Source organism: Symphalangus syndactylus, chromosome 17 (genome assembly GCF_028878055.3).
Source record: "Symphalangus syndactylus isolate Jambi chromosome 17, NHGRI_mSymSyn1-v2.1_pri, whole genome shotgun sequence".
NCBI lineage: Eukaryota > Metazoa > Chordata > Mammalia > Primates > Hylobatidae > Symphalangus > Symphalangus syndactylus.
In genome coordinates this window covers 82552388-82566216 of record NC_072439.2, presented here as the reverse complement: position 1 = coordinate 82566216, position 13829 = coordinate 82552388, and the positions used below count along the sequence as shown (strand labels likewise).

The 13829-nt window shown below is 43.6% G+C and overlaps 2 pseudogenes; one reads left to right on the top strand and one right to left on the bottom strand.

Annotated features, from left to right (window-relative positions):
• The first annotated feature begins 375 nt into the window (after positions 1 to 375).
• Positions 376 to 13829, top strand: part of LOC129469553 (FLYWCH-type zinc finger-containing protein 1-like) — an 82022-nt pseudogene continuing 68568 nt past the window's right edge.
• LOC134733275 (actin, cytoplasmic 1-like) lies at positions 8921 to 10023 on the bottom strand (annotated as a pseudogene).

Here is a 13829-nt window from a genome sequence, read left to right as displayed (position 1 = left end):
TCGAGGTCGATGCCTGCTGCTGCAGCAGCAGAGGCTGAGGGACCCGCTGCAGCGCTGTTGCCCGAGAGGGAGGGCGCCACTGCCGTGGTGAAACCAGCCCAGAGAAGTTACAGGATTTTCCCCTGGGTCTCCTGCCTAGCAAGCCAGCGCCATGACCAGGGTGGGGGATGATGGCGGCGGCTCTCACTCACTTGTGAAGGCTGGAACCCAGGGAACCTTCGGTGACCTAGGGATTCTCCAGATACCACCGCAGCCTCACCACGACCAGCCGAGGCAGCAACAGCAACAGCTCGGGCACATGAACAGAACCGCTGGACTCCAGGTTCCTTGCGGGGGCGCTGAGCGTGGCCTGAGGGACAGGCCATGGGTCCCAGAATGCCCCTGCGCAAGCTGAGTGAGGCAGAGGGCGAGAGTGGGAAGGCCGGGCAGGAGCCGTCCCCCGAGCCAGGCACGGACGCCATCCTGGCAGCCTCAGGAAGCCCAGGAAGTTCTCCAAACTGGTCCTGCTCACGGCCTCCAACCAAGATGAGGAGGGGGTGGGCTTCAAGCCCCAGGAAGTGCACTGTGTCTTGTCCCTGGAGATGGCCGGCCCCGCCACCCTCGCCAGCACCTTGCAGATCCTGCTAGCTGAGGAGCAGGGAGGGGCGGTCCAGCCAGCCCCCCAGATGCCTGAACAGAAGAGCAGCAAGCTGGACACAGCCCCCCCATTCCCTGGAGTTCCTGAGGACACCATTTGGGGGTCGCCGCCTGGTGCTGGAGTCCTTCCTGTACAAGCAGGAGAAGGCTGTGGGGGACAAGGTGTACTAGAAGTGCCGCCAGCATGCTGAGCTGGGCTGCCGGGGCCAGGCCATCACCCGAGGTCTGCGGGCCACAGTGATGCGGGGCCGCTGCCAAGCGCCGGATGAGCAAGGCCTGGAGCCCTGGCGCCAGAGGGAGAAGCTGCCCAGCCTGGCCCTGCCAGAGGTCTTGGGACATCCCCAGGGTCCTGAGGGCCCTGGAGCCGAGTGGAGGAGCCGCTGGAGGGGGTGGGCCTGTGGCAGTGCCCCAAGGAGCCGGAGCCAGAGCCCACCCCTGGGATGGTGCTGAGCAAGCCGGCCTGGAGGACGATGACGGACCCCGAAGCCTGTCGCTGCTGAGCCTGACGCCCAAGAAGTGCTCGATCCTGGGTCTGGGACAGGCCCGGCCCCTCGAGTTCCTGAGGGTGTGCTACGGGGACAGCTTCCTGGTGCACGAGTCGTTCCTCTACAAGCAGGAGAAGGCCGTGGTGGAGACGGTGTATTGGACCTGCCGGGACCACGAGCTGCACAGCTGCCGGAGCCGGGCCATTTCCCAGGAACAGTGAGTGACCATGATGCGTGGCCACTGCCACCCGCCTGACGTGGAGGGCCTGGAGGCCCGGCGGCAGCAGGAGAAGGCCATGGAGATGCTGCAGGCTGTGCAGGACGGCCCTGGGAGCCGAGTGGACACTCTCCTCCAAGGCGTGAAGTCTTCTCTGCCTCAGGGGCCCCGGCCCCCTGACTCTTACCAGGCCCCGGCCCAGAAAGGGAGCAAAGGTCGAAGACCAGGAGCTTCCAACCCATCCCCAAGCCCTGGAAGGATTCCTGGACGAGGACCAGGACATGGATGCAGACCCTGGAAGCCCTGAGTTCCTGCGGAACCCTCTGGAGGGCAGCTTCCTGGTGTACGAGCCCTTCCTCTACAGGCGGTGTATTGGACCTGCCGGGACCAGGCCCGCATGGGCTGCCGCAGCCGCGCCATCACTCAGGGCCGGCGGGTCATGGTCATGCGCAGGCACTGCCGTCCACCGGACCTGGGTGGCCTGGAGGCCCTCTGGCAGCGGGAGCACTTCTCCACCCTGGCGCAGTGGGACTGCCCAGAGCCCCTCCGGCCCCTGGAATTCTGAGGACTTCCCTGGGGGGCAAATTCCTGATGCCCGAGTCCTTCCTCTACAGGAAGGAGAAGGCGGCTGGGGAGAAGGTGTACTGGATGTGCCGGGATCAGGCTTGGCTGGGCTGCCGCAGCCGCGCCATCACCCAGGGCCAGCGGGTTATGGTCATGCGCAGCCACTGCCACCAGCCCAACCTGGAGGGCCTAGAGGCCTTGAGGCAGCGGGAGCGGCTCCCCAGCATGGCCCAGCAGGAGGACCCAGAAAAGATTCAAGTTCAGCTGTGCTTCAAGACGTGTTCTCCTGAAAGCCAGCCGATTTATGGGTAATTGTGTTAGTTATCTAATGGTGTGTCACCAATTACAACAAAATGTAATGGGCTGAAAACAACAACAACAAAAACAAAAAGAAATTTTTGGTACAGGGATAAGGCCAGGTTTGCATCTGGCCTGACGCCAAAGTCCATGTACTTGGCCACTACTTTATACTGATCTCTGGGCTGCTACCTAGCTCTGAAAGTCAGTGATTCTGGAAGACAAATATCTTCCTAAAGTGGCAAATAAGGCTGTTGGTGGGATTTGTGGTGGAACTGCAAGGATTTCAGCAAATACAACATATAGTTTTTAACCATATAGAGTGTATACTGTGGCCTGGTAGTTAAAAGAGCAGGCTTTGAACATAAGCTGTTCAAAGCCCAAAACTATCATTTACCAGCTTTGTGGTTTGGGGGAAGTTGCTTAACCTCTTTTGCTTCAGAGTACTCATTTGTAAGATGAAATGATGAGGGATAATGATAATAATGCTACGTATCGAGGCTTCAATTAGTAATGGTTTGGTAGGTGATAGAGCACATGGTAAGCATTGGTAAATCTCGGCTTTTATAATTATCTGCTGTGCTGAACACATGATAGCCATGCAGTACAAATTGGCTATTATTATTTAACACACTTCCTCCTTCTTCTCATTACTGGTGCAAACACAAGCGTCATTTGTTATTCATTTATTTGTTCCTTTGTTCTACAGTGATCTACTGAACCTAGTATATAACAGTCACTGTGCCAGGCGATGACCCTGATCTAGTCCTATAGTTGGCAGCTCCAACATAGCTATTATTTCCATTTTACTCTAGTTACTAGGGAAGAAAATTAGTATATTGGTTTTTCATAGGTTTCCTCAGATCATGTAGTTCGTGTCGAGCATCCCACCATTTTCCTCCATTTATTTCCGATTAAAGACAGGTGCTAATAATTGCATCTAAATCAAACAAACATAGATAGGAAAGTGTCTCCCATTTTCTAATATTGTCATAAAGATTGTAAAAATTCCAGCCAAAAAACACTTCATATGGTATATATAATTTTTTTATAAAAGTTAAAACATAAGCTAATATTACATTGATAATTACAAATATATCCTTTGAGAGGAATATCTCTAATCCATTTTTCACTATGTGTGATGCACTTGGTGCTTGAAGATTTTTTTAAGAACTGCATATATGCAGATGAAAATGAAGTTCTTTACTATTATCCTTAGCACAAATAAATTTCTTGAGAATGTAAAGATTCCCTGTGAGAACCCAAGAACATAAATGCTAAAAATTTATTCACTAAAACCGAAAGTAAGATTTGAAAATTTAAGGAAGATAATCTTTGAGTGGTATGAAAAGCTAATCATTTTCCTTTATTAGCTCTTAAGCTTCATTCTTCCTGAAAATTTAAATTCTTCCTAATCTTAGCAAATACTACAACATGTAAAAATCATGCAGGTGTACACCAAATGTGTCTTTAAAATTTTATGTCCTATAGATTTGAAAATTAAATCGTATTTTAAATGTATTAAGAGAAATGCCCATATAAAAGAATGCTAGGATGAATCATTTCAGTAAGGAATTCTATTGTTAGCCACAGGAAAATTCTCTCTAAATTATATTTTGAATGTCTGGATTTGTGTATTTCATGTATTTTAAGGCAAGATATGTTTATAGTAGAAGCTATTACAAAAGCATTTATTTCTATTTATCAAGTTAGAATCATACCATAAGTCATTCTAGTAAAGTATCCTGAAGGAAAAAAACAAACAAAAAACAAACAAACAAAAAAACTATGAGTCATGAGCTAAGTTTGCTACCAGTCATAGAATTAATTTTAGTATGCATTTTCCTTGACCTCACACCATTCAATACCATTGGTCACTCCCTCTTTCTTGAATGTGCTCTTCTTTTGGCTTATGTTGACATGTGTTTTAACTGTTTCTCTCTTACCTCTGGCTGCTGCTTCTTCAGAGCCCTTTTCTCTCTTCTCCTTTTCTACCATTAGCTATCTCTACCTCTAGATATTAGAGCTATTTAGGTAACAGTCCTGGGCTGTTCTGTTTTTACACAGCTAGACTTCATGGATCCAAATCCTGGTTACAGGGCTTGAACTCACTACAGGCAAGCCTTAAACTCTGTGTGTCTCAGCTTCCTAAAATATAAAAGAGAATAATAATAGTCCCTACTTCATGGGGTTATTGTGAGGATTAAGTAAATACATTTAAAGAATTTAGGCTGGGTGCAATAGCTAACGCCTATAATCCCAGCACTTTGGGAGGCCTAGATGAGTGGATCACTTGAGGTCAGTAGTTCAAGACCAGCCTGGTCAACATGGCGAAACCTGTCTCTACTAAAAATATACAAAAATTAGCTGGGTGTGTGGTGCACGCCTGTAATTTCAGCTACTCGGGAGGCTGAGGCAGGAGAGAATCACTTGAACCTGGGATGCGGAGGTTGCAGTGAGCTGAGATCACGCCACTGCACTCCACCCTGGGCAACAGAACGAGACTCCATTTCAAAAAAAAAAAGGACTTTAAAACACTGCATTTGGGTTGTTTGTTTGTATTTTGAGATGGAGTCTCACTCTGTCGCCCAGGCTGGAGTGCAGTGGCTCGACCTTGGCTTACTACAATCTCTGCCTCCTGGGTTCAAGCGTTTCTCCTGCCTCAGCCCCTTAAGTAGCTGGGATTACAGGTGCCTGCCACCATGCCTGGCTAATTTTTGTATTTTTAGTGGAGACAGGGTTTCACCATGTTGGCCAGGCTGGTCTTGAACTTCTGATCTCAAATGATCCACCCACCCAGGCCTCCCAGAGTGCTGGGATTACAGATGTGAGCCACTGCGCCCGGCTGGTATTTTTAATTGTTTTTATTCTGTAGCATATTCGTTCTCTATGTAATGCATCAATTCCCATCCACATGCTGACAAATCCTAAATTTATATCTCTAGTCCAGGTCTCTCTGCTGAGGCTCAGACTGTGCATATCTGACTACTAGTATCTTCACTTGGATGTCTTTCAGATACATCAAATTATGTTCAGAACTGAAAGTTAAATTATTAATCTTCCTCTTTCTAGATCTCTTCCCCACCTGCAAATTGGTCCTTCTCAAAAGATTACAGAGTTAGTAAATGGCATCTCTATCCCCACAGTTCAAACAGAAACAGGACAGGCATTTAAACTTTTAAAAAAAATTTTTTAATATAAAGAATTTGTAATATATATAAAAATAGAGAGAATGCCTAGCTTCAACAATTAGCATGGCTAATCTTGTTTCATTTATGTTGCCACCCACTCCACCATGCCCCAAACTAGATTATTTGGAAGTGAATTCTAAACACCATACTATTTTATGCATATTTATTTGTGCATGTATCTCTAAAACAATAAAGGCTCTTAAAATATTTATGAAATTATTATAAATTGTCATATAATTTTTTCTTTTTTTCACTGTCAGTTTAAATCAGAATCTACACAAAGTCTGTAAATGGCAAATGTTGATATATGTCTTAAAATTCTTTAATCATTCTCGTTCTTATTCCCCTTATTCCAAATATATTTGTTGAAGAAACATTTGCCTTGTAGTTTTCTTTTGTCCCCCTAATTTCCTGTAAATTGGTAGTTTGAGCTGAAGGCTTAACTTGGTTTTGTTCAGGTTTGCTTTTTAATAGGAATAGTTTATGGGAAGTGTTGGGTACTTTCATCAGGAAGCACAGAAAGTCAGATTGTCTCTCCTTTTGTGATGTGAACCACTGTTGATGGTCATTGTTTAGAATAGATCCATTATATCATTAGTGGTTACAAAATGTTAATATTCCATTTTTTAATCAGTGTTTCATTTATTGGTTGAAATTCTTCTGTAAAGATAAACTTCCCCTTACAACTTTTGGTTATCCAGCAGTACATTTCATATAGGAAAGACAAAATATTCTTTTCCTTTATTCATCAGCTTTCAGTGTGATTAGTTCATTCTGTATCATCTTCCATGAGTGATCAATGAACTTTTTTTTTTTTTTTTTTTTGAGACGGAGTCTTGCTCTGTTGCCCAGGTTGGAGTGCAGTGGCGTGATCTCGGCTCACTGCACTCTCTACCTCCCGGGTTCAAGCAATTCTCCCACCTCAATCCCCTGAGTAGTTGGGACTACAGGCGCACACCACCACACCTGGCTAATTTTTTGTATTTTTAAAGTAGAGACAGGGTTTCACCATGTTGGCCAGGCTGGTCTGAAACTCCTGGTTCAAGTGATCTGCCCTCCTCAGCCTCCCAAAGTGCTGGTATTACAAGAGGCTTCTTCAGTTTGGCTCCTGAGTCCTTTTAACAAATTTCAATTGTACTTAATATCTTAATTTTTTCAATATTATAAATATATCAAGATTATCATAGACATCTCCTGCTCTAGTAGAGAAATCATCCATTTCTCTAAGGTATTTAGTATTGGGAAATGATATTTAGAGACCATGGTCTGGGTTTTAGGAGTGCTCATTGTTGCTTCATTGGTCATTGATTCTACACTTGTCCAGTGAACATAGCTAAGGAATACATAATTTTTGTTTGTTTGTTTGTTTGTTTTGAGACGGAGTCTCGCTCTGTCACCCAGGCTGGAGTAGTGCAGTGGCATGATCTTGGCTCACTGCAAGCTCCGCCTCCTGGGTTCATGCCATTCTCCTGCCTCAGCCTCCAGAGTAGCTGGGACTACAGGTGCCCGCCACCATGCCAGGCTAATTTTTTGTATTTTTAGTAGAGACGGGGTTTCACCGTGTTAGCCAAAATGGTCTTGATCTCCTGACCTCGTGATCTGCCTGCCTCAGCCTCCCAAAGTGCTGGGATTACAGGCTGAGCCACTACACCCAGCTGGATTACATACATTTTTTAAAAGAGAAAATCTGATTTCATAATATTTTAATTTAGTTTAATTGTTATTTAAATTTTTTTCCTACCAATTTTCATTTTAGGTTAAGAGGGTACATATGCAGGTTTGTTATATGGATAAATTGCATGTCATCAGGGTTTTGTGTACAGATTATTTCATCATCTAGGTAATAAGTCATCATTCAGGTAATAACTACTCAATAGGTAGATGAATTATTTCATCATCCAGGTAATAACTATTCAATAGGTAGTTTTTCTGTTCTCACCCCCCTCCCACCCTCCACCTTCAAGGAGGCCCTGGTGTCTATTGTTTACTTTTTTGTGTCCATATGTACTCAGTTGTTAGCTCCCACTTATTTTTTTTTTTTTTTTTTTTTGAGATGGAGTCTCGCTCTGTCACCCAGGCTGGAGTGCAGTGGCGCGATCTCGGCTCACTGCAAGCTCCGCCTCCCGGGTTCACGCCATTCTCCTGCCTCAGCCTCTCCGAGTAGCTGGGACTACAGGCGCCCGCCACCACGCCCGGCTAATTTTTTGTATTTTTAGTAGAGACGGGGTTTCACCGTGGTCTCGATCTCCTGACCTCGCGATCCACCCGCGTCGGCCTCCCAAAGTGCTGGGATTACAAGCGTGAGCCACCGCGCCTGGCCAGCTCCCACTTATAAGTAAGAACATGTGATATTTGGATTTTCTATTTCTGCATTGCTTCAATTAGGATAATGGCCTCATGCTCCATCCGTGTTGCTATAGAGAACGACTTCATTCTTTTTTTATAGCTGTGTAGTATTTCATGGTATATACGTACCACATTTCTTCACCAGTTCACTGTTGATGGGCATCTAGGTTGATTTTATGTCTTTGCTATTGTGACTATTGCTTCGATAAACATACATGTGCCTGCCTTTTGATAGAATGATTTACATTCCCTTGGGTCTCTATCCAGTAATGGGATTGCTGGGACAAATGGTAATTCTGTTTTATGTTCTTTGAGAAATCTCCAAACTGCTTTCCACAGTGGTTGAACTTGTTCACATTCCCATCAGTGGTATATGTGTTCCCTTTTCTCCACAACTTTGCCAGCATCTGTTGTTCTTGACTTCTTAATAATATCCATTCTGACTGGTGTGAGATGGTATCTTATTGTGTTTTTTTTTTCATTTCTCTAGTGATTAGTGGTGTTGAACATTTTTTTCATATGCCTATTATTGACATTGTGTATGTCTTCTTTTGAGAAATGTCTGTTCATATCCTTTGTCCATTTTTTTAATGGGACCTTTTTTTGTAAGGTATGTACTTTTATTGCACTGGTCTCAAGTTAGTGTACAGGGAAGCCCAGGCTGCCTCCACCCTCCACCAACTCCCAGGGAGACCAAAAGCCTTCATACAGCTCAAGTTGGGAGACAGAAAAGGGGGGTCACAATGCCAATCATTCAAAATAAAACAAAATTTAAAAAGTACTAGGGCAAAGATTTAAGAAATTATGCATTACATAATACACATGAAAGCAATGCTGTCACCTCCCTGGACTTGGGAGAGGATTGAGCCATTCTCCCTAGAGAGAAGTGTGGTGGCTTTTTGGAGGGCAAGGGACTTCCTGTAACAATGCATCTCATGATATTTGGAATGACTATTAAAAAAAATAACAATATACAATCAAAGTCCTCGGCCACACTGTAGAACTTTGAGCGATGCTGGCTCCAACCCATTGCTGACACTGTCATGGTCCAGTTTTTAAATCCTGAGTCAAGCTGAAAACAAAAAACAAATTAAGGCATGCCAATGTCATCTCGTTTTCTGTGCCAGTTTGGTTTTTGTCAAGAAAGAGTGTAACAAAACTAAGGAAACTAAGCGACAGTCCTCCTAGAGGCATCTGTGGTGGACAGTGGGTGGGAGGGACTCGTGGTACTCCTGCTTGCTGATCCACATCTGCTGGAAGGCTGGCAGCCAGGCCAGGATGGAGCCACTGGACCCACACAGAGTATTTGCGCTCAGGAGGAGCAATGATCTTTATCTGCATTGTGCTGGGAGCCAGGGTGGTGATCTCCTTCTGCATCCTGTGGGGGATGCCAGGGTACACAGTGGTGCCACTGGACAGTACTGCATTGGCGTACAGGTCTTTGCAAATGTCCACGTCACACTTCATGATGGAGTTGAAGGTAGTTTCGTGGATGCCACAAGATTTCATGCCCAGGAAAGAAGGCTGGAAGAGAGCCTTGAGGCAGAGGACCCACTCGTTGTTGATGGTGCTGAGCTGGCCTTCAGGCAGCTCACAGCTCTTCTCCAGGGAGGAGCTGGAGGCCACAGTGACCATCTCTCACTGGAAGTCCAGGGTGAGGTAGTACAACTTTGCCTTGACGTCTCACGCTGTCTTCAGCGGCAGTGGTGAAGCTGTAGCCGCACTCCCTGGGGCTCTTGATGAGGTAGTCAGCCAGGTCCAGATGCAGGATGGCACCAGGGAGGGCGTGCCCCTTGTAGATGGGCACAGTGTGGGTGACCCCACCAGAGTCCATCACGATGCCAGTGGTATAGCCAGAGGCTTACAGGGAAAGCATGGCCTGAATGGCCACGTACATGGCTGGGGTGTAGAAGGTCTCAAACATGATCTAGGTCATCTTACGGTTGGCTTTGGGGTTTAGGGGGACCCCAGTCAGCAGCACAGGATGCTCCTGAGGAGCAACATGCAGCTCGTTGAAGAAGGTGTGGTGCCAGATCTTCTCCATTGGTGACAATGCCATGCTCGATGGGGTATTTCAAGGTCAGGATGCTTCTCTTGCTCTGGGCCTCATTGCCCACATAAGACTTCTTCTGACCCACACCCATCATCACACCCTGGTGCCATGGGTGCCTCATAATGGAGGGGCATCGTCACCTGCTAAGCTGGCCTTGCACATGCGAGAGCCATTGTCCATGACGAGTGTGGTGATATCATTATCCATGGTGAGCTGGCAGTGGGTGTGGACCTGTGGCAGAGCAGCGAGGGCAAGACTGTGCTTATGGGGGAGATGCGGTTTCAGAGGTTAATGCAATCGTTCTTGGCTTGTTGATTTTTCTAAGTTCCTTATAGATTCTGAATATTAGACCTTTGTCAGAGGCATAGTTTGCAAATATTCTCTCCTATAAGTTGTTTGTTTACTTTATTGATAGTTTTATTTGCTGTGCAGAAGCTCTTTAGGTCCCATTTCTCAATTTTTGTTTTCGTTGCAATTGCTTTTGGAGTCTTCATCATGAAATCTTTGCTAGGGTCTATGACCAGAATGGTATTTCCTACATTTCTCCTAGAGTTTTTATAGCTTTAGGTTTTACATTTAATTCTTTAATCCATCTTCAGTTGATTTTTGTATATGGTGAAAGGAAGGCCAGGTGTGGTGGCTGAGGCAGGGCACAGTGGCTCACGCCTGTAATCCCAGCACTTTGGGAGGCTGAGGTGGGGAGATCATGAGGTCAGGAGATTGAGACCATCCTGGCTAACATGGTGAAACCCCATCTCTACTAAAAATACAAAAACAAAAAAATTAGCTGGGTGTGGTGGTGGGCACCTGTAGTCCCAGCTACTCAGGAGGCTGAGGTGGGAGAATGGCGTGAACCAGGGAGGAGGAGCTTGCAGTGAGCTGAGATTGTGCCATTGCACTCTAGCCTAGCCTTGGCAACAGAGTGAGACTCTGTCTCATAAAAAAAAAAAAAAAAAAAAAGGAAATTTCATTCTTCTGCATATGGCTAGCCAGTTATTCCAGCACCATTGTCATCTTTGTTGCAGATCAGTTAGTTGCAGTGTATGACTTTATTTCTAGGTTCTGTAACCTCTTCTATTGGTCTGTGTCTCTGTTTTTGTACCTGTGTCATGCTGTTTTGGTTACTGTAGCTTTGTCATATAGTTTGAAGTCAAGTAGTATGATGCCTCCAGCTTTAATGTTTTTGCATAGAATTGCCTTGGCTATTTAAGTTCTTTTTTGATTCCATATGAATTTTAGAATAGTTTTTTCTAATTCTGTGAAATACGTCATTGGTAATTTGATAGGAATAGCATTGAGTCTGTACATTGCTTTGGGCGATATGGCCATTTTAACAATATTGATTCTTCCTACCCACGAGCCTGGAATGTTTTTCCATTTGTTTGTGTCATCTCCGATTTCTTTCAGCAGTGTTTTATAATTCTCATTGTTGAGATCTTTCACCTTCCTGGTTAGCTGTATTCCTAGGTATTTTACTCTTTTTGTAGTATTGTGAATGGGATTGCTTCCTTGATTTGGCTCACAGCTTGGATGTTGTTGGTGTATAGAAATCATGATATTTTAATTTTAAATTTAAGATTACAATAGTTTTACTTGACTTCTTTGATTTTAAATTTATATTCTGTCTACTATTATAAAAAAGTTGATTCCTAAATGTGTAAATATAATTACTTATTTTCTTTATCCTTTATCTATTTTTCTTTATCCTACATTGTATTATAATAGTTTCAGAAAATCATAACCGATGTTGTCACTAACAATATGATTGCTGAAAATTATTCAAGATCTTTTTTAAACAACATTTTATTTATTTATTTTGAGCTTCAGGGTATATCCAAATAGACAAATGAAATTATTGTGTTTTCAATTTGTTTGAAATACTTCTTCTATGTATAATTATGCCATCCACTCATTGCTTAGATTGGTTTCATTTTGCTTAGATTTTTAGGGATTTAAAAAATTTAACTTTAATTTAAATTTTAATTATGTAAAATGGTTACAGGACTTAAAGAAATGTACCAAACAAGATCCATTGCAAAAACTCCATCATTTATTTCTGTCTTCCTTATAGTTTCTTTCCTCTCCCTGTAAGTAGCCATTTAAAAACCTTTTTGCTGGCCGGGCGCGGTGGCTCACGCTTGTAATCCCAGCACTTTGGGAGGCCGAGGCGGGCGGATCACGAGGTCAGGAGATCGAGACCATGGTGAAACCCTGTCTCTACTAAATGTATAAAAAAAAAAATAAGCCGGGCGCGGTGGCGGGCGCCTGTAGTCCCAGCTACTCGGAGAGGCTGAGGCAGGAGAATGGCGTGAACCCGGGAGGCGGAGCTTGCAGTGAGCCGAGACTGCGCCACTGCACTCCAGCCTGGGCGACAGAGCAAGACTCCGTCTCAAAAAAAAAAAAAAAAAAACAAAAAAACCTTTTTGCTTTAGCCTTACATTAAAAAAAGTGAAAACATATGTCTTTGTATCCTCCCTCCTTTCATATTCTTCCTTTATATCTCTCCTTTCTACCAATAAATGGTAACATATTATACACACTTTTCTTCAGCTTACTTTTTTCACTTTCCTAGAGATCAGTTTTATATAAAGTATATAAAATAGCTCTGTTTCCCTTCATAGTTACATATTTCTCAATTGAGTGGGTATATCATGGTTTAATCAACCATGGTGGATTGGTGGATATTTGCATTATTTGCAGTTGTATGCTGGTAAACATTCAACAACTAGATCTCTATAGGGAAAAAAGTCCTGATTTGGAGTTTGCAAATTTCTGTAGTGTCAATACTCCTGCCATGGCTGATTTTAAGCTACTAACATAATGTCACTGAATGTGAAGTGGGGAAGTGATGTACAATAGCACATCAATATATTGTATTCCCAGCATTTGGATACAGCACATGTAAATAATCTCAAGAGCATAGTTTTGTTTTGTTTTTGTTTTTTGTTTTTTAAATTTTGAGACAGGGTCATGCTCTGTTCCCTAGGCTGGATGGTAGTGATATAATCATGGCTTGCTGCAGCCTAGACTTCCCCAGCCCAAACGATCCTCCCACCTCAGCCCCCCAAGGAGCCGGGACCACAGGTGTGTGCCACCATGTCTGGCCAGTTTTGTTTATTTTTTTGTAGAGACAAAGTCTCACTATGTTACCTGGGCTAGTTTTGAACTCCTGGGCCCAAGTAACCCTCCCATCTAGGGCTCCCCAAATGCTGAGATTACAGGCATGAGCCACTATGCATGGCTTACCTTTGTTTTTAATATAATTTATTTAATTGTAAGCCTATATAATATCATTTCAGCAGTGGCTATGTTTAAAAACTAGCTTGCAAAATTCTTGGAAATATAACAATCAATTTTTGCAAGTGGATACAAGCAAGTTCTAGTATATTCATTGGTTGCTATTACAAATTTTTCTGTGGTGAATAGCATTGTACATGTGTCAATTTTGTATATTTGCTAGTGTAATTTTGGAACAGATTTTTAGAAGTGAGGTTATTGAGTCAAAGGATACATGTTTGTGTTGCTCAGTTGTCTTTGAAAGAGGCTATACCATTTGGTATTTCTACCAGCATTAAATGAGAGTGTTTCTTTCCCTGAGTCTCATCAACAGAGAATGTTGTCAAGATTTTGGATTTTTTTTTTTCAAAAATAAAGGTGAAAAATGTATCTCACTGTAGATCTCATTTGCATTTATCTTATTATGGGTGAGGTTGACCATCTTTTTGTATCTGTTAGTCATTACTGACAGTTCCTTCCTTCCTTATTCTTCATATCTAACCAATTACCAAGTATGTTTTTCTTTCACAGTGTTCATTGCAACTGTACCAGATAAAACTGCAATCTCTTTATCTGGATTAATTTTTGAGCTTCCTGTCTTGTCTTCCTGCATACATTTTGCCTTCTCTAATTAATTCTCTACAAATCAGCCAGAAGAATCTTTCCAAGAAAAATGGAATTGTATAACTCATCTTCTCCTGATACTTCAGTGGCTTCCCACTATACTTTAGAAACCAAATTGCTTAGTCATACCTATAAGACAT